This window comes from Thermobia domestica, chromosome 7 (genome assembly GCF_964235325.1).
Source record: "Thermobia domestica chromosome 7, izTheDome1.hap1.1, whole genome shotgun sequence".
NCBI classification, from domain to species: Eukaryota; Metazoa; Arthropoda; class Insecta; order Zygentoma; family Lepismatidae; genus Thermobia; species Thermobia domestica.
In genome coordinates this window covers 114,924,469-114,948,951 of record NC_137460.1, presented here as the reverse complement: position 1 = coordinate 114,948,951, position 24,483 = coordinate 114,924,469, and positions in this window count along the sequence as shown.

The following is a 24,483-nucleotide window of genomic DNA, read 5'->3' as shown; positions in this document are numbered from 1 at the left end:
GCTGTGGTTGATTTTTTATTTATGTACTTGTTGACGATTTTGAGTAACCCTTGCCATCCCTAGAATTATACTCTTTGGGAGGCAGTACACGTCCTTCTCCATTGGAATTACCTTGTCTTCTAAAAATTGACCCAATGGTGCATATTTCTTGATGGTTCGATGCCTTTACTGATGGTTCTTTACGGAGTTGCACACTATGCACCTTGAACGTGACATCACCTCCGATTAGGAACTCCTCATTACTATTGAGGGTATTTTCCATTATGGAGAAGAGGGCGTCCGGGATCAATTCAGTTTTTTTTCACCATGACAGATAAATTTGCTTATTTAACTTCGAGGGAATATTCTCGATAGTTATTCCTATAAAGGTGTTCTTGTCAACATCCCTTATTGCATGGGCCATTACGAAATCAAACAGATCTCGTATATATTTTTCTGGGTCTTCGATTCCATTTTGGCCCATACACTTAATTGTTACTTCTGTCCCCTTTAGCCCAAAGTATGGACAATTACGGGATGTACTCCTTACAATCTTAAATTCTTGCACACCCGTATCATCCATTGTCTTAGGTACATCCTTAGAACTCACAGAACCAAGTCCTGCTAAGTTTATATTTTCTTCGAAACTTGCAGAGCTTGGCCCTGTTAAGTTCATAGGTTCCCTAGAACTCACAGAACTTGATTCTGCTAAGTTCACAGGATCACCTAATAGTTCAGCAGCGCCTTCAGCAAATAACCCGTCTGTTTTACCTGCCAATATCATCTGCTTGAACTTTTCGCAAGCCTGTGTTTTTATATCATCTTCGCGGAAAAATCTTGCTCGATATACATCGCTGATATTGGCAGCAGATTTACAAACCTCCAAAATTGCAACCTGCACTTCCTTAAAATGGACCAATAACGTGTGCAATGGACGCTCACAATTTTGATTCCACACACGCACACCCTTGGCATGATAATTTTGAAACGCGTCTGTTGGTGTATATAGCAGTGGATTTTGTTCAGTTTTAAAAAACATGTATTTTTTTCTTTTTCGTGTGTGTTGTAACCAAGAAAGCCAACAGTTCCCAAGAACTATGGTCCCTTTCACCCCCATCCATTGACTTTCGCCCTCATAGCAGCGGTAGTGGTCAATGGAAGAAGCAAGGGACATTTTCTTCTTTTGGGTTGGTTCTTTTTAAAATCTAACGGAAAGAGAGAAGGGCAGTGGACAGTTAGCAAGTGGACATTGAAAACATAGGCTGGGAGCAAGTAGCTCAGCCGCGATTAAACATTGCATTTCATTTAGCATTCATTAAAATCATATTCTTAGCACAACAGCGCAATACAAAGACTTTATCTACGAACACTAAGTGTTATTGAACTATACCAAGCCGTCACAGCGTCCATGTATAATATGTCACTTCAGGTGCATCAAATTCGAATTGGTCTTGAAGAGCCAACAAATCTTTTGCTTCCTTAAGCAATTCCATGTGTGTCATCTGTAATTATAAACTTATACCGAAGTCTTATTACTTTCTTTGACCTAGTAAGGTAGTGTTCACAATATGTTCACTACAAAACGAAGTTTAAAAAATAATCTGAAGTTCCTCAGATATTCCTCAGATATTATGTGTTACCTAGAAAATTGTATTTGTATTTATATTCTGATGATAATAATGCGATAATACGCTTGTCAACACTAAATCCGTGAACTTCCTAAAAATGATGCTTACGTCTTGAAGTACAAAAAAACTGAACAATGATTCCGCGTAGGATCGAATTTATAGATTTTAAAAGACTATTAATTTGATCGTGCTGAAGATTCCACTATTATTTTTTTCCAAGAGCACAATTAAATACGTCTGGACGCTTCTACTTCTTCCTCGGAACTACGCACTGTAAAATTTTGGAGTTCCCTATATACGATACACTACCAAGAACTATAGCTAATTCCAAGTATTCCGTAGCTTAGACTCAGTGGAGTGCTCTCAAATGATTATGACGAAATGATTCCTGCTCAACCTATTGGCTCTATTTATATTTTATCCGGATTATAATTTTGTACCCAAACGGTATGTCTTTGTTTTGTATCGAAAGATCACGGAGCTCACCGAGGCATGTCCGCACGGTAGAACTGATTCCTGTAGAATGAACTCGTAAAAATTGCAAACTTCTTATATACAACTAAACAGTCACTAACTTCACCCGAAATTTTACGAGCTTTTTCGCTGTATTCAAAGGTAAGCTTACTGATAATTATTTTGAAGTTTGGTAAGTAGACTTTTATGATTCATGAACTATTTTTCCGAAGATGTATTACTAAGTTTATCGGCAAATCCGCCAACTAAATTACAGTGTCCTGTCTTCAAGACGATAACACGCATAGTACAATCAGGAACGTCTTTAATGTATCGCTGCTCTTCTATAGTGAATTCTTGCGGCTTGCTACGCGTAATTTATACTTTCTGAAAATGTAATCTCGTACCCAGACGCAATAAACAAAAAATCTCGTACGCAGATACACTTCGGCTTTAAGTTCTCCTACCCATACACAATAAGTCTTTGGCACCGCAAACCCAAATGCTTTGAAAACTTTGTTAATGATATTTTATAACAAGTTTACTTAGTAAATATTATGACGTGTAACTCAAAGTAAATTATACTAATCGCATACTAATTTCCCGAAATAAAGTTCGGAACTAAAAATATAACTAATAAAATTGAATAATCACCAACAAAAGTATAAAAACAAAATAAACAAACATAACATACATCTAAGAAAATGTTAAGCACAAAAAACAAAAGACTACATAAAAATTTATTTAAAAGGAGTAATGTAGAAAATAGAAAAGTTTAACTAATTAATTATTGAAGTTTTATTAAACAAAAATATAGAAGAAAAATAGCATACGGTTCGAATAAATGAAAGAGTTATTAGTTACAAATCATAGTTCAAGGAAAGATAGCAATCAGCAAAAGAGCATAGTGCAACAAAGAAATTTATTGAATAATAATAATGTAGAAACAGCAGAGATTAATACTTACATCAAAAATAATTAAATCAAATAATTAAAATAATGTAAAGTAATATTGGGATGAATAGCATAATTATTTAAAATATCAAATAGCAGATTCAAAAGACGCACGGTTAGAAAAAGCATAAATTATTTTTTTTAATTATTTATAAGTTCGCAACTATTTTTAGGAACTAATTTTTTTATTTCGTTCACACATTTTTAAAAATATTTTTGGAAACAAGTTTCTCTTAATGAAATGTCTTTGAAGTTGATTCGTCAAAATACAAGTTCAAAAAAGCAAATAATACAATTTTAAATAAATAACATGAATTACTTGTAGATTCACAGCGTAGATATTCTTAGGAGTGTACGTAGCAAAGGAAATATTATTGGATCACACTGTAAATGTTCTTGTGAGCTTCCATAACAAGCGTACCAATTAAAATCGTAAAAATATCAATGAAATATATCACCAAACAAAAATAATATACATAATAAATGTTTTCATGATAATATACTTTTTATTATAAACTTTGTAAATTTTATTTTTACTGTAACCGTATTTTTGTAGTTGTCATTGCATAAATTATTTTATACTAAAACGTTATTCACTACTAATGAAAGTTTTAGTTCAGTTAATATTGGTTACTTTTATTTTTCTACTTTCATAGTGATTTATGTTTTAATTGTAAATTTAGAAACGTTAAAGGTTAATTCTTCAAATGTTTATTTAACTGCGTTAAATTCTTGCAATGCAAGAAAGTGTAAACTAAAAATGCAAAAAGTGTAATTTAAAAAAATGGAAAGTGTTAAAATGAAATTATTTGTATGATCGCAAAATAAAACAACACATATTCATACAAATTGTAATTAAAATTTCAACGAGTTGCAAAATGAAAATATAATTTTACATGTACTCTTTTAATTATTTGCATGTTAAATTGTAATTTTTGAAATGTTCATTAGTTAGGTTTGTGTACTTGGTATTAAACACATGTAGTGTTTATCTACAATTCTTGAAACGCAATTCTCTGTGTTCCTTTCAAACTCAAAATTATTTGTACGGTTGTGTCAGTATAGGAAAGTTTTTATTCATTGAAATTCATTTCTTCATATTACGGTTCCACTAAGTTAAACTATTTAGTTATTCAAATTACCTGGTAATCTTTGTTTCCTTCACAATAAATTATTTTTATGTAATTTTATAATCTTTGAAACAAAAAGTTTCCAGTACTAACTTTTAAAATTTGTCATATAAGATATATATAATGTAAATGGACACTCAACGCCGCTGCTTAGATGCAGATAGGTCTAACAGTACGCGATGTGTCAGTTTTCTCTGATGCAAACACAACACTCGTATGCTGCTGTAAACACTGAAACAATAAAAACATTTATTAGTATACATAAAAACAATTTCAGTTCTAACAAATATATTTACCACTTGTTTCAAATTTTTCCAAACTTAACTATGATTTAACTTTAATGTATTCTGTTTTGTAAGTCCACACTAAGTTATTTAGTAATATCAAAATATCTTTTTTTACCAAATCTCAGCTTTTAACAAGTATTTAACAACGAACTTTTAACATAATCACAATCAAATTTTTAACAACGTGCTTTAAGCATTAGCACAATCAAAGATTGTTCATCGAGTAAATTATTTCGAGAGATTAAAATATTTCATAATTGACAACGAATTATTTAGAAGTTCGCAACAGTTGATCTCTTTGAGTGCATTCATACAGTGTTCGATTAAATTATTACGAGTGAGTTAAAAGATACGATTCAATTAAAAATAATATAATCAGAATCAAAGATTGCTTCAGCCAAGTATTATGAAACAGGTTTCCTATTAAAATGTAATGAAATTAATATTAGTTGCATACTTACAGGATAACTGCAGATGGTTTATCCCAATTTCTTCAAAGTCCAATCGTGTTTGGGCTGGATAGTCCTAAAAGAAACAATATGCATTCCTTTAGTGACACACATTTGATGTACTTCGAAAACGATTTTAACAAGTTTTCAAAGAAATTTTAATATGATCATACATTTTAGTATTTTCGAAATAAGTTGCTCTATTTGACTCATTTATTTATTTACTAGATGGCAACTATTTTAACATTGAGTATGTTATGCATACAAACCAACACATATATAGAGTTTCTTTAACAAACGAACTATGAAAATTATTCATTCACAATCTATAATTGTTCATCGAGTTTCCAAAAGAAATGATCCAATTAAAAATTATACGAATTATTTTGAAATACACATCAAGTTGCTTTATTTTACTAATTTATTTATTAAGTGCATCGCAACAATGTTGCTCGTAGGAACTTGCTATGCAATTTCAGTATGTTCAAAGCGTATAATTTAATGGATACAATATTTTTAACAAGTTTCGAAAGAAAACGATAAGCGGAGTTTCTGAAAGAAAGGAAAATATAAATAAGATGAATTTGTTATAAAATTATTTGGAAGTTCACAAATAATATTTGTTGTGACTAATTTATTAGAAGAGTATAAAGGAGCTTCTAAAGAAAACGAAGGAATTAAAAATATCTTTTGTATTAATCCACAGAGAGTGTAGTACGTCGTTGAGTGGCTCAGTTTGCTAGATATGCCACACCATTGGTTGGTCCCCAAAGGATAACTAAAATATGACACAATTTGTATTAAAAATATGAAATATCTTATACTATACACTATGTATATTTTTTGCTGTAGAATATCTTCGAATGCACTATGTATATGTATTTACTATAGATTGTTTATACGCATTCACTATACATATATTTATACTATAAATATTATTAATACCGTTACATAGGCTAGAAAAACAGTTCCCTTAAATCTAAAGTGGTAATACCCATTCAAAATCCAAAAGAAGTTTTCTTCCTAAGCTAATAACTATGACCAAGATATAGCTATAGTTCATTCTATATAGAAGTGTTAAAGATTGCAAGGAGAAACTCTCATATCAAATGGCTATATAAGAGAACATAAATCTATTATTTCTGCAACAAAAACTTTATTTCCAGGCGGAGCCTATCAAATACAAAGGGGCATGCTAAAGCATGTTCCACTAAGTGTAACATGCAATGCCATGTAGATCAGTTTATTAGAAGCAATAGGTTTTATCAGAAGACATGTAAAAGGGCAAATATCTGAAACTACTGGAAGGTTTTAATAAGGTAATAAAGTTTAGGCAAAAACTAATAGAATTGGCTAAAGGACTAAAATGATGTGGGAAAGTGTTGTTTCGTAGAATTAGTAGAGCATAAAGAAAGAAAAAGGATGTGAAATGATATATGTAGAAGCAAAATATAAACAGAAAAGATAGAACAAAACACATAAAAGCCTTAGTACAAGTCATAGAGTCCTGTAGGGTAAACAAAAAGGAAAGAAAAAGATTTTAAAATAATTCATACCACCAAAGTATTACATATACATCCAAAGAAAGAAAGAAAAACAGAAAGCGAAATAGATCAAGAGTTTACAGAAAAAGAAAGCGGAAGAGCTTTAAGAAGTTCATATTATTAAACCATATGAAACAAATAGCAGAAAATACAAAAAACAATAAATACAGAGCAAAGTTGGGTTAGGTTAGGTTAAGTTTAGAAGATAATCAAAAAGGAATGAATCATAAAATAAATAAGCGAATAAAAAGAAGCAGATGAAAAGGAAAATATAAAATTCTAATACTTCACATATCACAAAGAGCAAAGGCAAAAACATAATAAAGAAATAGCAACAAATATCTATATAGCCAGGGAGGAAGAGCGGGAGAAAGAGGTTGGGGAAAGTAAAAGAAAAAAATAGTTATGTGGATGGAACAGGTAGAGAGGGAAAGAGGAAGCATTTGAGAGAATGGAAAGAAGGAAGAAAGTAGCCAAAGATGCGGAGAGGAAAGAAAAAAGAAATATATATGAAGATGAGAATACCTAGAGAGAAAGAGAGATGAATAAGGAGGGAAATAGACAGAGAGGTAAAGAGGAACGGAAGGAAATAACCAAAGAGCTAGAGAGAAAAGAAAAGAAATACATATGACAATGAGAATAGCTAGAGCGGAAAAGAGATGAATAAGGAGGAAAATAAGCAAAGAGGAAAGAAGGAAGGAAATAGCCAAAGAGGTAAAGAGAAAAGAAAAGAAATGAAGATGGGAATAACTAGAGAGGAAGAGAGATGAATAAGGAGGAAAATAAGCACAGAGAGGAAGAAGGAGAAAAATAAGCAAAGAGGAAAGAAGGAAAGAATTAGCCGAAGAGGTAAAGAGAAAAGAGAGAGAGTATAGGAAAAAGGAAATACTTGGATATGTAAATGAGGTACTGGAAGAGAGCGAGGAAAGAAAGAGAAGCAAAGAAGATGGGAAATAACCAAAGAGGGTAAGAGGAAAGAAAAGAAATAGATATGAAGATGAGAATAGCTAGAGAGGAAGAGAGGTAGAGAGAGGATAAAAAAAGGAAATACTTGAATATGTAGATGAGGTACAGGACGAGAGCGAGGAAAGAAAAAGAAGGAAAGAAGGAGATAACCATAGAGGGAAAGAGGAAAGTTTAATACTCTATATTATCTAAAGGTAATAATCTAACTAGTATTAAATGCAAGAAGCATAAAAAGGAAATAGATGGTAAACTCTAAACAGTAGGAAATATAAACCGATAGCATAAACAAGTTCAAAGAATAGTAATAAAAAGTCTATGAAAGTGACTCAACAGGTCAAACTAAGAATAAGGGAACCATGGGGAAACAATTAGGCTTAGAGGGAAAGCAGATTTATATAAAATCCATCTAATTTCTATAAAGGATGAGGGGAAGAAAAAGAAAAAAAGAAAAATTATCAATTGTCAAGTATGAGCTAAGCTATACAGAGCTAAGAGAATAGTAGATACCGTGTTGAAATTATTTTATATTTTTCTATCAATAGGATTGTCTCTAAAGCTCATTATCAAAATGTTAAAACTTCGACATATTATTATATACAAACGTAATAGTATAGACAAAAACAATAATCTCGTTGCATCAATTAGTTTGATCAAATAAACTTAGCTTAATCTGTATCTGTGCGATGTAAGTTTGAAAACAAATATTTTAAATTTTTGTAATCTCCTCTAGTAATTATTTCATTCCGTAAGACACACACACACACACACACACACACACATATATATATATATATATATATATATATACAAGCATTCTGCTAATCGTAAGAATTAAATTCGCCATTAAAAATGCAGTTCAGGTCCTTGATGGTATGCATTCCAACACTACAACAGTGTTATACCAGATTGCCTAACCTTATAGGATAAAGTATATGGGTATAGCTCACATTGTATCCTCGTCGCCATAAGTGCCTTTACATCGCAGTGACGGGTATGTGACCGCGCAGTACTCCAAGGAAGGGATGGTTGTATAAGAATTTGTGATTAATTTTGAAGAGTTTTTATTTTGACTAGGGAATTAACATAGGTGAAGGGAGTAAAGACACAGATTTGAAGCATCAGTTCACTGTTATTGAAGCATCAGTGCACGAAAAGATTCGTATTCTCAGTTTTTCTATTTATTGTTTTATATGTTAAGTTAAACACCACAATATGTATCACTGATATCGCAGATCGTATTATTTTTTAAAATCGTGTTTGTAACCTATTGTCCAAACATTCATCTCCAGACATGATGTAGAGAGAAGAGAAAGAGATACGACATCTGTAATATATGTATATGTGATTCACTAAGTAACTGTAGAAATTAATTAAAGGACAGATAAGAGAGCGAAAAGGAGCTCTAGGAGTCTGAACGTTTTAGAAACGTCCTAGATAGGTGAAAATATAGTTAAAAATTGCAAAAGGAATCATGTAAATTACCTCTCTTTTCTTATATTCTAGTATACTTTTTCTTTCACATCCAAACATTTCTATTCAGAATTACGAGATAAAGGTGGAGAGAGAAACATTTCCATTTCAAGAATTATATCAGGAAAAAAATCTTTTGACTTAGACTAGATTCGAACTCACAACCCTTGAATCCATGGCTCAGCGCTCTACCGATTGAGCTAACAACTACTGTTGGAAAAGCCAGATTTCTACAACTACCGGTTGCTGAATGGTGTGTATTAACCAAGTTTGCCGAGATAATTGCTTCATATAGCTATAATAATAATAATAATAATAATAATAATAATAATAATAATAATAGTAAAGCAAAGTCACATATGTTAAAAGTTTGACGTGCAGAGTAAGTCCTAATATGAGATTTTATTAATTATATATAATAAATGTAAGCGTGGTTTATTCGTGTGTGCTACTCAAACTGCGCAACTCACTACCTAGTCCCATAAGGGTTGTACGCTTATGGTACAGTAGCCTTGCGTCCTCCAACCGTGAAGAATGTTTCTGTTTGAACCTATGCGTGTCCTAAGAGGAAGGAGGAGATTGAAAGAAAGAAAAGTGGTTTAGAAATTATGCAAACGTAGAATATGTCACGAGGTGATGTGATATAGAATTCAGCGTGTCTTTCAGCTACTACTCTATACAAAACGTGCATCTACGACTTAACGTGGAACCCGAACCACACGACTCCTGACGGGAATCGAAACCCGTATCACCTCTAGTTCTATCATGGGAGACACAGGAACATGTAGAAATAATCGAAAATTTCTTCTATCTTTCTGATAAAGAAAACAAAGTTGATACCAGATAGAAATAACGAAAAAACATATGAATTTAAATGTAAAATTTGAGTCCAAAATACCCACTTATAAACAACTGCTGAATTTTAGAAAATAAAGATGTAAATTGAAGTTATGTAATTAACTTGGAGCTTCAAAAACCAACATCCAGAAACCGCCGTGTAAAGTCTAACTGATGCAAATTTTTTTATTGCATAACTTGCTTTCGGCTAGGCGGGGAGTCCGCCCCCAGACGCTTGCATTTGCTCTTTCTCCGACCTCTCACTTCTCATATCCCTAAGACCTCTGATCTTAAGTGGTTTCGAGATATGGATATCTTATTGTAACAATTTCAACTCCCAACTTAGACTTCCTGCTGTTTTTCTTCTAACCGTAATATATATATATATATATATATATATATATATATATATATATATATATATATATATATATATATATATATATATATATATATAAAACGCTGAAATACATCTTTAATCAAGATGTTTCTACTCTTAAGGGATTTTGGAATATGGTCATTCTATTTTACCAATTACAATTTAAACCTTTTTTTTTCTAAGGAAAAATGAAAAAACGCAGAAACATGTCTTTAATTGTTTTACTTGCAAAACCTAAACACCAATTTTCATTCCCGGCAGGAGCTCATGTATTTCGAATTCCACGTTAATCAGTAGGTTAACGTTTCATATAGCTTCGCTACTGAATGGGACGTTAAACTCAAAATCAACTCAACCAATTTTCATGTCAATAACCTTAACGATTTTCGAGTTATGACCATCCAATTATAACAATTTTAACTTTACCCTATTTTCTTCCTTTCTAGGGCAAAAATCATAAAAACGCTTACATACATATCTAATTATTTTAAATGAGAAGTCCATATACCAAATTTCATGTCGTTAACACTCAAAGATTCCAACGTATGGGCATTTTAAGATAATTGCCACTCCTCTTTCTCCCTTTTCCCTTCAAATTTCCAAATATTCTTCTTTTAGTGGAACCTTACATTACAAATCATATGCCCTTTCTAAACTTCAAGTTTCTAGCTTAAGCGGTTTGGCCTAGCGTTGATCAATCAGCCAGCCAGAACTTGTTATTTTATATAGAAAGATACATAATAAGCAAATTAATGACAAAAATATTACTACAAAAGCAATATAGCAAAGAACTCATATACTGTGTTAAAATATGTAGATATTCATTCATTTGGTAAAATTCATAAAACTAAGGTCACAAGCATAGCGTACGCGCGTTTGGCGTGGGAGACCCAGGTTCGATTCCCGGTGGAAGCTCATGTGATTCGGATTCCACGTTAACCAGTAGGTCTACATATCATATAGCCTCGCTACTGAGCGGGATGTTAAACTCAAAATCAGCTCAGCTCTGCTAAGGGCATAAGCAGCGTTGACCTACGGCTTTTTGGGTCCAACCACAGATGACAAAATTACACCCCTATTGCTTTACAATTGCTGTAAATCTCCCTGCTTTGGAAATGAACGGAACTTGACATTCGCTTCACCAACTTTTCTATTTCGTGTGTTCATTTTAAAGCCGTACACAGCGCATGAGGGCATTGCTAAAGTTTTCAAAGTCAATGTAAGAAATACAGATGAGTTCTATTTACACAATGTGTACAGTAGAAAATATTCAATAATATTCCACATAGAAAATATCATACACAACAGTGTGTAAGAAATTCATCAAATGTTTAAAAATCAAAGAAAACGTACTTCGACACAAATGCAATTATAACCTGACTCTGAGAGCGCAATAATGTTATCTTGTTCGAAGGGTCAGTGATTTTGTGTCGAACAGGCTGAGCGTGGGCTTACCCTGCCTTATGTTTCGCAACATTGCTCTTGGTCAAGTGGTTTATTGCTTGTGCCTTTAGGCATTTGCCCTAAAGCTATACAGCGAGTTGTGTGCGTTCTTCCTTCCCTGCCCCTGGCTGCATATTTGCGGATCCCAAACGTTTCAGCATATCCTCTTATCTGATTGGTCGATACAGATGCGATATCACAAGACATGATCTACATATAGCACAAAATAAATGAAAATTGTTGTCGGCTTTGGTAGCCGAGTGGTCTAGCGTGACATGCTAGTAACAAAAATGTTCTTGGCGAGAGTTCGAATCCTTCCTACGGATAGTTTTTTTTACTACTTTTAAAAATGTTTATAACACTTCTTTCGTTAAAATAAAATTAAAAATAATATTCAAAAAGTGATTTAACGATCATTGTTTTAATATTTTCATTAAACTTCTTTCATTAAAATAAGTTTGCCCTTGTACTATATAGATCCACAGCAAATGTAGTAGTAGTAGTAGTACGTTTGCCCTTGTACTATATAGATCCACAGCTAATGTTGTAGTAGTAATAGTAGTAGTAGTAGTAGGAACGGGTTAGAAGCCCCACAGGGGTTGTTTGGATTATGTTCTCGACATCAAATTGGCAAGAATGCTGAAACGTTTGGGATCGGCAAAAATGCCCCCTGGCTGGCGAAAATATTATTTGCTGTTCATGCATTAGGATAAAGGGCAAGACACCTTGCGACCTTGAAAGGGAGTAACATATAAAATGATCGAAAACGACAACCGATGTTCATGTAGAGTTCATAGTTTCGAGGTCGCTGAGATGGTTAGGCGTAAAGCTATCAGCTATTTTCTGTTAGTGATTTCTTCATATAACCAAGTTAACGAATCAGTGATAGAACGTTCACCTCTGGTGCTTGGGGTCACGGGTTCGATCGCAGTCCCCGCCAAGTGAACTTTGTGGTGGATAAACACCGTGTGCATGGGTTTTCTCGGAGTTCTCCCGTTTCCTCCCACTTTATTCATTCCACCATTTCATTCATTATTCATCATCAGCGTCTCCTTTAGCCTAACCGGCATAACCGAGGGACGTAAAACTCAAAGATTTCATTTCATTTCATTTTCAAGTTAACGAACCTTGACTTACCTGCGTACAGTGGTTGGTTAGTGTGTCCTCGATGGCTATTTTTACTTTTTCCATGATCATCCCATACCATACAGTATTTTTTATGTTTTGAAAAAAGCTTGATTCCATCAATTCGTTAAACAACAATGTTTCTTTTTTTTTTTAATCATGTTTCTTAGTATTATCCTCTTCATTCTAACTAATTTAAATATTTTCAATAATTCAGAATTTAGACTAAAAAATGTTACAATGATCAAGAATTGTATAAGAAAAGGACTCTTCATTTCTAATCATTGTCATAACCGGAAGGGAAAACTTAAAAAAAAATTGAAATAACTTAGCAGACGTAGAAAATCGACGGAAATAATAAACATCAACTATTAGTTGACTCTTAGAAGTATAGTATATAGTTCTCAACCCAAGTAGAAGATGCACTCTTTGCTTCATGAAAATAATAAACATTTTCCAAAAATAATTACAGAAAAGTAATTTCATGACATTTACTGAGCGAACATAGGTTACTGGTTAGCGTTGACCTTTGTAATTGGAAGTCTCCAGGTTCAAATTTCGATACGAGGCATCCTGACTAGTAATTTTGCAGTATCACTGGGCGAATACCGGGATACTTTTAATACATAAGCTTTGGCAAATTTTCTTGAAAACTTTGTTCTTATGTTGTTAATGTTTTAGTGTGAAATGGCATTTTGCTGCATGGAAAATATGTTTAGTAAACAAAATATAGTAGATGAATGGTTAGTATAAGGGACTCCTACTTGTTTTCTTTAGGTTCAAATCCCGACTGTTCTTATTGATTTTTTCTTTTAGTTACGCTCATATGTTGCGCTCCAGAAGTTCAATTTTGAATTAAATGTAGTCGCAGCTAGTTTAAACTGAAATTATTTTCAAAACTTTTTGCTATTATATGTTTTTGTTTTACTTGCGATGTTTCAACTTTGATATTAGATCTTAGACCTTAATGTAACTCATTTTCCTACGTCATATTATGATGAATGTTTTCACAACAACGATAGTCGGGCGGTAATACAGAATTCCATTGTTACTGCAGGGCCGGATCTTGAATCCTGCGAACTACGCGTTCGCAGGAGGCGCCAGGTGAACAGGGCACCAAATTAGAAAAATGAATTTTGTTTTAAATGTAAATATTCATTTTTAAAATGTTATGATGAAAAATTTTCCTCATATAGCTTCGAATAAATATTGTACAGACTGAGATACAGATAAAATACATCAAAAGGACAATAAAGTCGAATCTTCGCTTGGTTGGCTGTAAAACACCCCTTTACAAATGAAATGGACTCGCACATCATTTTCTTGCTGTTCTGTACTGTGGAGTTACAACCACAGTTATTTGCTAAATTATCAGTTCTTTACTGAAAGAATGTGGGGATAGCACTTTGCATGGCAAGAGAGAAAGTACGTGGGGATCTGAGCAGTACAGCGCTGAAGTAATTCATTGGGGATGAATGAAATGAAATACATGTTTTCTAATAGAAGAAATCACAGAGACACAAAGGTTAGGAAAGGAAAGGGTTTTACTGTACCTCAGCCATTTCGATATGATGAGCCTCTTCAAATATCGGGTGAAGCCTTATCCTCCAATTCGTTGAGTGTTTCCGTCTGGTATCGATCCCGGACCTCACGTTCGAGAGTGAAGAACCCCTCGACCTCAGGGCAACAGCTCCCAGATGTCCTGGCCTCTTCAGAATGACACCTCTGTCATGCAATGGTTGGTGAGGGCCCAGGCGTGCCGGCCGTCTTTCAATTGCTGCTACGACGACTCTTCTGAATAGGGGTCCAAAGTGTGTTTCTGGCGGCTTCTGTCACACTTCTCACCTCGAGGGTCCCGTGTCCCCTGGTTTTGTTCTACTTCTTTGCTTTCGCTTCTTCCTGGTGCTCCGCACGTGGATGAGTAGCTCATCACAATTATCTTGGTCAATAGGGAAGTTTGTTAATTGCTGAAACGGCGTGGCTGAGCTTGTTTTGATGAACTTACGGAAACTAGGAAGAGAATGGTAAGCATGAATTTGTATTGGGATGAGGTGACAACATAGGGAAGTCTCTTCTTTATTATTTAATAATTACAATTTCTTGTTTGAAGAACAATAACAACATACAGGGAGAATTCAAAATAGGCGCTAAGCCTGATATCCTCTAGAAATTGATGCCAATGCCACACTCACAAGAGATGCTAGTTTGAGGAAAATTTCCATGGCACAGGATAGATCTTTTAAAGAGGGAAAAGGGATATTTTACGAATATGAGATAAAATCAATGTAAATTTAGCTTTCCAATAGATATTGTATTAAACACTATGACCGTAGAGCTAAAGACTGGTATTTTTTCCACAATCCCACCATATGCACAAAATACAAATATAACAGACTCTTCATTCCTTTCTCAACAGTTAAGGGTTGAGAAAGATCACCGTAAATGAAATGCACATTATCAAAGTTGAAGCAAGCATGGGCACCCAAAAGGGGACGAAAGGGCCAGGCCCCACCTGGCTTACGACAAGTATAATGTATATGTATAATTTCTTAAGATTTTCTTAATACAAATAAAAATACCAAAAGTAATATAGTAACGAGGGAGATGACCACCCTAAAAACATTCTTCGGGCCCCCATGCAAGCAAGTAGGCTTTCTTGTCTATTCGTCCAGGGAGTGGAGCGAATACTAAGAAAAGACGGGCGGTACAAATGGGTTCTTTAAAAATCATTTCTGAGGGAAATTTTAACTTAAGTTCCTAATGACTCACAATCGCTGTCCAGTGCTTAATGCTCACTTTGTTAATATCTATTAGTCATTTGTCATTCGTCAACATTTTCATTTCTATCCTAAGTCATTTCGTTTTTGTTTATATTTTTAATTTATAATGATGTGTGCTTTCACTTTTTAATAGTTCTTTGTTTTTCATGTAATAATAATGACCAACGATATAAAACAAGTGAGCATTTTATCGGAAAAGAAAGCTACAAAACGTGAAAGAAGATAAGAGGCAACCGAAGGCTCTAAAAAAGTTTCTTTCGAGTGCTGGACAAAATTAGACAAATATTGAGGTGGGGAGTTGTCAATATCAGTCACTGTTAACGAAGCATTTGCAGGTCGACATTCTTTTGAAGCTGACAAATTTATTTTAACCTGATTGCAGTAATTTAATTGTTGAATTAAAATAGAACGATACGGTCATTTCGGTTACGGGTCTGAATTAAATTTCATGTATTTCAAAATTTGTTTGAATACAATTAGTTTTCACGTGGCATATAAGTATAGAACTTGAAAGGATATAATCGAAAGCGACGAAAGGTATTTTTATAATCGAAAGGCTGGATGACAAGTATTTTTTTCAGTACTCTCACTTTCAATCACAGCAGCGTATACAGATGCTCGTTTTATTATAACAGATAACAATAATTATTAATCCATTCTCTGCTAATAAATTTAGATGGAGCGATATTTTAAATTAGTAATAATTCTAATGCAAAGTAGAGTTTTGATTATTAGTTACTTGTGTTCAGGGATGTAACGACATAGGTGCTACGGATGCGCAAGGGGCCAGGTCGAGACAGAATTTTCCAGACAAAATTCGAGTCGAGACACGGCTCTTCCAATAGAGAAATATACATTTATCGAGTCGAGCCATCACTTTTACAGCACATTTTCGAGACGAGACAGCCACAAATCTTGTATCGTGCGCATCCCTAATAGGTGCAGTTTTCTATTCAGAAAACATCTTCCGGGGGGTACAGTTAGTAGGGCCACTGCTGGTACTCTTTTATTTATTATTATATTATAGACGTATTATTTTGATCTCCTCCCGGGGGTGTGGCCCCCTAAAATATGTGTGGACGAAACACTGAACAGGCAGTCTGAGAGTCTGGATCCCCCAATTAGCATAATTTCAGGGGGTAAATACACAAAATTATTTGCATTTTGTAGGCTATTCCGAAAAAATTTTCGGACCTCAATGGGTGCATCATTACTTGTGTTTACATTGTGTTACTGCCTGATTTCGAACGTCTATGTTGGAAAGAAACATGAAAGAATTGAATTGTTCTATAGGCATAAGGGGCCCTGAAAAGAATTTTTGCGGAGAAACGTGATTTTAAAGTTCTGCCACTGATCGGGGACAAATTACATATAAATTAAGACACACTTTTGTCATTTGTTGTGTATTGAACTAGTTTAACTAAAATTAATAAAGAATTATTTGAAATCAAGTATATCTCAAGAACGATTAAATGGACTAGCTTTGATGGCCATTGAAGATGACATTCTGAATGAAATTGATATGGATGCAATAATAGGAGATTTTGCCAAATTGAAAGCCAGAAAAGTGTCTTTATAACATGAACTTTACAGTAACAAAGAAAACGAGAAATTAAGCTAATTACCATATTTGTATCACTAGAAAACACTATTTAAATATGCTTTTAATGAAGTGTAAGAGCATATCTCTTTGTCAAAATCAAACCTGTGATAATGTTAGACTTGAAGCTCATTAGTTTTTTCGACTTTTATGTTTCAACTGTATTTGTCAAAATACATCTTACGTATACATTTTAGTTGTTTCCTGTGCTTATTTAATAATAATAATAAAAAGATATAAATTATTAAAACTGGAACTTTGGTCATGATTCATCCACAGTTAATTAGGTTTAATTTTGCCATTTTCCTTTAATACTCACTGGAAGACTGAATTATTATATATTGAAGAAATTTGTAATTGTAACAATTATCTGAAGAATTTTTGTCCATTACAGCATTCAATTCTTTTATTATCATATAGGCGGGGCGCCTAAGTATTATTTGCTTACAGTTACGAAATGTCTACAACCGCCCCTGTTACTGTTATCTATATCTATATCTATCTATCTATCTATCTATCTATCTATATATATATATATATATATATATATATATATATATATATATATATATATATATATATATATATATATATAGAGAGAGAGAGAGAGAGAGAGAGAGAGAGAGAGAGAAAGTTTTGACTCAGAAAAAGTACTGTTGAACGTACGATGCTACATGGGCTCCTGGAGGGTGCACAATTTACCTCTAAAAATGCTTTCGATCACTGAAATAAATTCCTGCCTACGCCCCTGTAAAGCAGTAAGAATGTTAGGGACTGATCAGGGGGTAATGCCTCCCTGGAGCAACGACAGTTCCCCAGAAATCCTACCTCTGATAGGTCCGGATGTGACACCAGTATTTGTGTGTTACCACTCTTCCCTCTCAGTGTACTGAAACTTAAGTCAAAGGAACTGTTCTGAAATCTTCACCGATTCTCTCCTCTGAAACCACATGCGAATGGGGCCGACCTTGGTCATATACCACATCTGGAATATTACTATTTATGTCAGAGATACCGAAAAATATATATTCGACACAAATATAGGATGTTTCGATTTTATTTTATTTATTTTTTGCCTGTCACCCTCCCACTGACCTCCATGCCAACCAAGGCTTAACTTCTACCTAAGCAACATCGACAGCGTCACTATTCATCTTCGACCACGAAAACTATGATTTCGATACTAATATTGTTCATATTTGACTACTTTTACATGTCCCTTCCCCCTTATTACGAATGACTTCAGTGTCTCGCCTCACTGGAGCAATTGCAACAAACTTAAGTATAACTATAAACCACCACCTGTAAAATAAATGTGCGGGTGATCTTTTTCGGAGAGGAATTCATTAGCTGCTTTTCCAATGTGGTGGCTTTATTCGCTTCCCATGCTAAAGATTGCCAAAGAGCTCAACTTTATTTGCACCACTGTGCTATGAATATAGATTTTAATGGCATTTACTTTACTGAATGCTCGCTTAGGTGTTGCTCCCGTCACAGGAAAAGTGAGATACTGTTATAAATGAGTAGGGATATAAACAAATACGGAAAACTATTAGCAATGACACCACTCGAAATGAGTTTTTGCAATATAATGAGGCAGTATTTTATTCGAATGTGAAGGAAATCATTGCGTAAATTGTCCCTTCCCCTCCTTAGAAGTCTAAGCTACAATACGTATCTAATAATTTTGAATTAGAAATATATGCATCGAGTTTCATATCCTTAACTTTAAGGTGTCCTGAGTTAAGTAAATGAATAAACTTCCTGCTAACGAAAGAGTAAAGCTTTGGGCTTTAATAGTATCGGGAGTGTAATTATGCATTTCAGTGACCCCGAAAGCTATTGAATAGACACTCATATATTTCAATTAGGAATTTTTAATTTTCACCCCTCCTATTAAACCTCTATGCAGATAATGCTAAAATTTGATGTGAACGATATAGAGGGTATCATACATAATTCATGCACTCAAAAGCTATATTTAACATTAATATCGTTCATTATCGATTATTTTTACATGTTCCTGTGTCTCCCATGATAGAACTAGAGGTGATACGGGTTTCGATTCCCGTCAGGAGTCGTGTGGTTCGGGTTCCACGTTAAGTCATAGATGCACGTCTTGTATAGAGTAGTAGCTGAAAGACACGCTGAACTCTATATCACCTCGCCTCGTGACATATTCTACGTTTGCATAATTTCTAAACCACTTTTCTTTCTTTCAATCTCCTCCTTCCTCTTAGGACGCGCATAGGTTCAAACAGAAACATTCTTCACGGTTGGAGGACGCAAGGCTACTGTACCATAAGCGTACAACCCTTATGGGACTAGGTAGTGAGTTGCGCAGTTTGAGTAGCACGCACGAATAAACCACGCTTACATTTATTATATATAATTAATAAAATCTCATATTAGGACTTACTCTGCACGTCAAACTTTTAACATATGTGACTTTTTAGATTCTGTTCTTCTTCTACTTTATTATTATTATTATTATTATTATTATTATTATTATTATTATTATTATTATTATTATTATTATTATTATAGCTATATGAAGCAATTATCTCGGCAAACTTGGTTAATACACACCATTCAGCAACCGGTAGTTGTAGAAATCTGGCTTTCCCAACAGTAGTTGTTAGCTCAATCGGTAGAGCGCTGAGCTATGGATTCAAGGGTTGTGAGTTCGAATCTAGTCTAAGTCAAAAGATTTTTTTCCTGATATAATTCCTGAAATGGGAATGTTTCTCTCTCCACCTTTATCTCGTAATTCTGAATAGAGATGTTTGGATGTGAAAGAAAAAGTATACTAGAATGTAAGAAAAGAGAGGTAATTTACATGATTCCTTTTGCAATTTTTAACTATATTTTCACCTATCTAGGACGTTTCTAAAACGTTCAGACTCCTAGAGCTCCTTTTCGCTCTCTTATCTGTCCTTTAACTAATTTCTACAGTTACTTAGTGAATTACATATACATATATTACAGATGTATCTCTTTCTCTTCTCTCTACATCATGTCTGGAGATGAATGTTTTGACAATAGGTTACAAACACGATTTTAAAAAATAATACGATCTGCGATATCAGTGATACATATTGTGGTGTTTAACTTAACATATAAAACAATAAATAGAAAAACTGAGAATACGAATCTTTTCGTGCACTGATGCTTCAATAACAGTGAACTGATGCTTCAAATCTGTGTCTTTACTCCCTTCACCTATGTTAATTCCCTAGTCAAAATAAAAACTCTTCAAAATTAATCACAAATTCTTATACAACCATCCCTTCCTTGGAGTACTGCGCGGTCACATACCCGTCACTGCGATGTAAAGGCACTTATGGCGACGAGGATACATCGTATCTCTCCTCACTTGACAGCCTCCCGTCAGACACCACCAAAATGTACTAAGTCCTACAATATGACCCACGTACAACGTAACTGCACTCTCTCAAAGTGCAGTCCATTTCCTATAAACAAGCTTCCCACTGTCTTCTGACGTCCATAAGCCACAATCCTGTTCTTGCATGTACCTAAGAACGCCAATAAATCTATTTTATTTCAAAATAGGTTATAATTTTATACTCCCCACTCTTCCTTGTCTTGCGACGCCCCTGTGGTTTACTTTTGCGACCACTAAGTTTAAAGTTACAGTTCATCTGTCTGCAATAATATCATAAGTTTTCATATGTCTTGCATGAAAAAATTACTTTTTACAAACTCCTAATTTTATCAAGTTATTTTCAATCTTTTGTAATTATTTATCAATAAACTTTCACAGAACAATAAATAATATATATTGCAAAATAAATAAATAAATAAATTTGCTTCACGTTACAAAATAGTAAATAAAATTATAAAAAAAACTATCACAGGTTGATTCAGGCTCGAACCCTGGAACTTTAGTGCAGGAGTCGCGCATGTTACTCACTACACCAAGCTACACTAGTTAAAACTGACACGCTCTAAAATGCAAGCATCCCACTACTAGAAACGTGGCACGTGTTTGTACAAGTTAATTATTGTATCTAAGTTCAACAATTATTTTAAATACAATTCTAACTGTAGTGAATTGTTTTTCTTATTACTACCAAGCATATAGGTTGCTTATGCTTTCAATATGCTAATACACATCAACATATATTCATGCTTTCAATATGATAATAGCTGCATCAACTTATATTCAGTTCTTCTATGGCATCCGCTTTTTTATTTTCTTTCAAACAACAAATAATTTTAGCATCAGTGTTAAACATGAAACATTCCGAGTAATTTTTTACAATGTATTAAATGATAGAAGAGAAGCAGTCTGTATTGGGTGTCTTTACATCTAGTTTCAATTAGTCATACCAGGTGTACAATATACTAAAAGGAACCACAAGTAGTTAAATGAGTCATATGTTGCACATATAAATATTGTTCAAATAAACCACGTGTGTTTAAATTTAACTTTTAAGTTTTTCTCCATTTTTAAAAATGTGGGTTAGACCACTGTTGCGCTTACCCACTCAATTAATCAATTTTCACAAATATCTAGCTGTCACGGTTCGCATACGTCCCTTGTTAGTTAGAGCTGGAATGAAACCAGGGACCACATCCAACTGTGGTAAACGCTCTACCACTAAGCCGCCGCAGCCCCAAACCCAAACAGTGATTCAGATTATACTTTAAACAGTTTCATACAAGTGATGGTTAACTACCGTAGAATCAAATCGACCTGTCAATGCTTGTAATTAGTATTCACAGCAGACCCAACACATAAAAAAGATCGATCGTTAGTTTGTAGTTTATCGCCGCTTTCTGCACTCAAGCTATGTGAGACGTTGCTAGAGCGTAACGTAGAATCCAAGCTGCATGAGATCCCACCGAGAATTGGACCCGGGTCTCTAGCAGCAAAGACGCATACGCTAACCAAAAAGCTGACTCACATAGAAGAAAGAACAGTTAAAATTAAGTCAATTGAATTTTAAATCCTTTATTAATATAGTGGTAGTATAGGACAGGCGATTGTATATGTAAATTTAATATAATTCGGGATAATTAATTCATGCAAATGTTTATCTTACTTATTTGCATACGGAGTAATGTTTATTTTGCGTATCAATATTTTGAATATATAATTAAGTAATCAAATAAAGGATTAGTTGTGGGAGCAAGAACATAGGTTTAAGTGATTTGTTGTATATTATTATTATGATTATTAGTATTCTGGATGATTGTAATTATTGTGAAGGATTTAATTGATATATATTTTATTAATCGTAACATCGATGTATATTTAATTCAATGTATTGTTTTGATAGGTATTCTATATGAGAATATACACCAAGTTATAGAACTCAGCTCTCTATGAAAAAAAGAGAATTCAAAGACGAGAGTCTTTGTCTGAAGGAAAAGTATACGCTTGATTAGAAGCACAAGCTACATCGTTGCTAACCCCATATTCCGAAGTATAGGTACAAATAGGTGAATTTCATGTACCTACAGTAATAGAAAAGATATAGTCGATAATAGCACAGCAGTAAGAGACATTGGAACCAGGAGACAAGATGTCGAGAACGGCTATTGTTGGAAACATTCTCTGAAGTTGATATGTACGTGTGAAAATTCGGAAGACAAAGAGGTGCTAGAAAAATAGGTTCTGACCATATCTCATACCTATTTCTTCGATGGCTTCATAGGCAACGAACTTTTCCGCCAGCTCAAGACGGACCTAGGATTTTGAAATTCTTGGCTGCTTGGGGAAGAAAAACCAAGGAGAGAGCATTCCTGATAGAAACCTTCACCCCTGTTAACAAAAATGCTTCCACAAATAATTCTTTATTTATGTAGAAATTTTCTTGAAGTTTTCGTTATGGTAGTATATAGTATAGGTTAGCCTTGTTCTTATATATATTATGTATTTTTAAAAGAATGGCTTGTGATAAGTCCAGCAGTATCATACTGGGGGAGAGACGTGATACTTGGAAAAGCAGCAATGTTCGTGTTGAAGCAGAGGACGTCCTGAGTAGAAAAACAGCACCAACCCAAACAAAATTGCTTAATACTCACTTGTCAGTTATCCTACAATGACAGGGGAGATACCTATGAGGAACTGCGAAAGGTGGCAACACCGGCTTGACACTGCAGAAAATGTGCAAAAACTCATAACCAAAGTGTATAGCTAATGTTCTTAGTTAATTAGTGTGTTTCTTGGTGACAATAATAATGAGAATCACATATCGTATGAAAGCTTGAACTTCGTAGAACACTGTACCAGTGTTAGATTTTAAATATCGATTGCCAATTTCGAATAAATAAGGAAGAAAACAGGCAAAGTGTGGTAATCGGGTCAGGAAGGACAATGACCTATGGTGACAACCCCTCTCACCAAAACACCCCGCCATAAGAATTCTGGGTAGGCAAGGAGCGAACCTGAACTTCTGCACAAACTGGTGGGTGGTTAAAAGGAAAGAGCAGAGGAGAGACTGGATGATTCGCTGTGTGTTCATGAGATCTTTGGCTGTGTGTTCACGACATTCGCTGTTGCTCATGAGATCATTCCTTGTTTGCTCATGAGATCATTTCGCTGTGTGCTCAGGAGATCATTCGCATTTTGATCATTCATTCGCTGTTTGTTCATGAGATCATTCGCTGTGTGTTCACGAGATCATTCGCTGTTCGTTATTATAAGATTCGCTATTTGTTCATATGAGAAGAAGTATGACTCTTCGCGCTGTGTTGTTGTACTATTAGACACTTCGTTACTCATACTTTGAGATGAGAATTATCACACTGTTCTATTACTTTGTATATGTAAGCAAAGAGACTTGTTTGTGTGTGGACTAAATTACTAACCGCCATTAGCCAAACAACAGACTAGTAAGACGAGAATATACAAGAGAATGCAATTCTTTTCGTTTTAATGAAAATTTGTAAAGCTATTGTGATGTGCCAAGACGTTGTCACGGGTGCAACATACTAAAACCGTAAACAATAAATCTGCAACCCGACGAGCAACCAAGTAATGCGGGCTAACATAACGTCAGTGTCATCATCCCTTTGCTATTAGGGTGATGAAAATTAGTTAGACGTACATTAGCCACTTAACGGGGTGGATCGCGTTAGGTAGGCGAGACAAGCGGTCAACTACATCGCAATCATATTGAGTGCAGCTACAGTCCTTTTGAGAAAATCAAGAGGAGAAGCTCCAGAGTTCCAGAAAGTCTTGCTTCAATAGGAAGAGAAGCGAGGCCGGCGTTGGACCTACGTCTCATTAAGTGGGAAGATAATGAGGACAAGGTGGAAACCAAGGATAGAAAATCCAGCAGGAGCGTCCAGGAAGCAGAAGTAACCTTCGTGCAATGACGTGCACAAACTTTCAATTTGGTAGAAAAAGCCTAAAAATTCAATTTATTTCATTTCGGCGAACTTTCCAAATTTCATTCAAAATTAATTAAAATATTTTCCTTTTTTC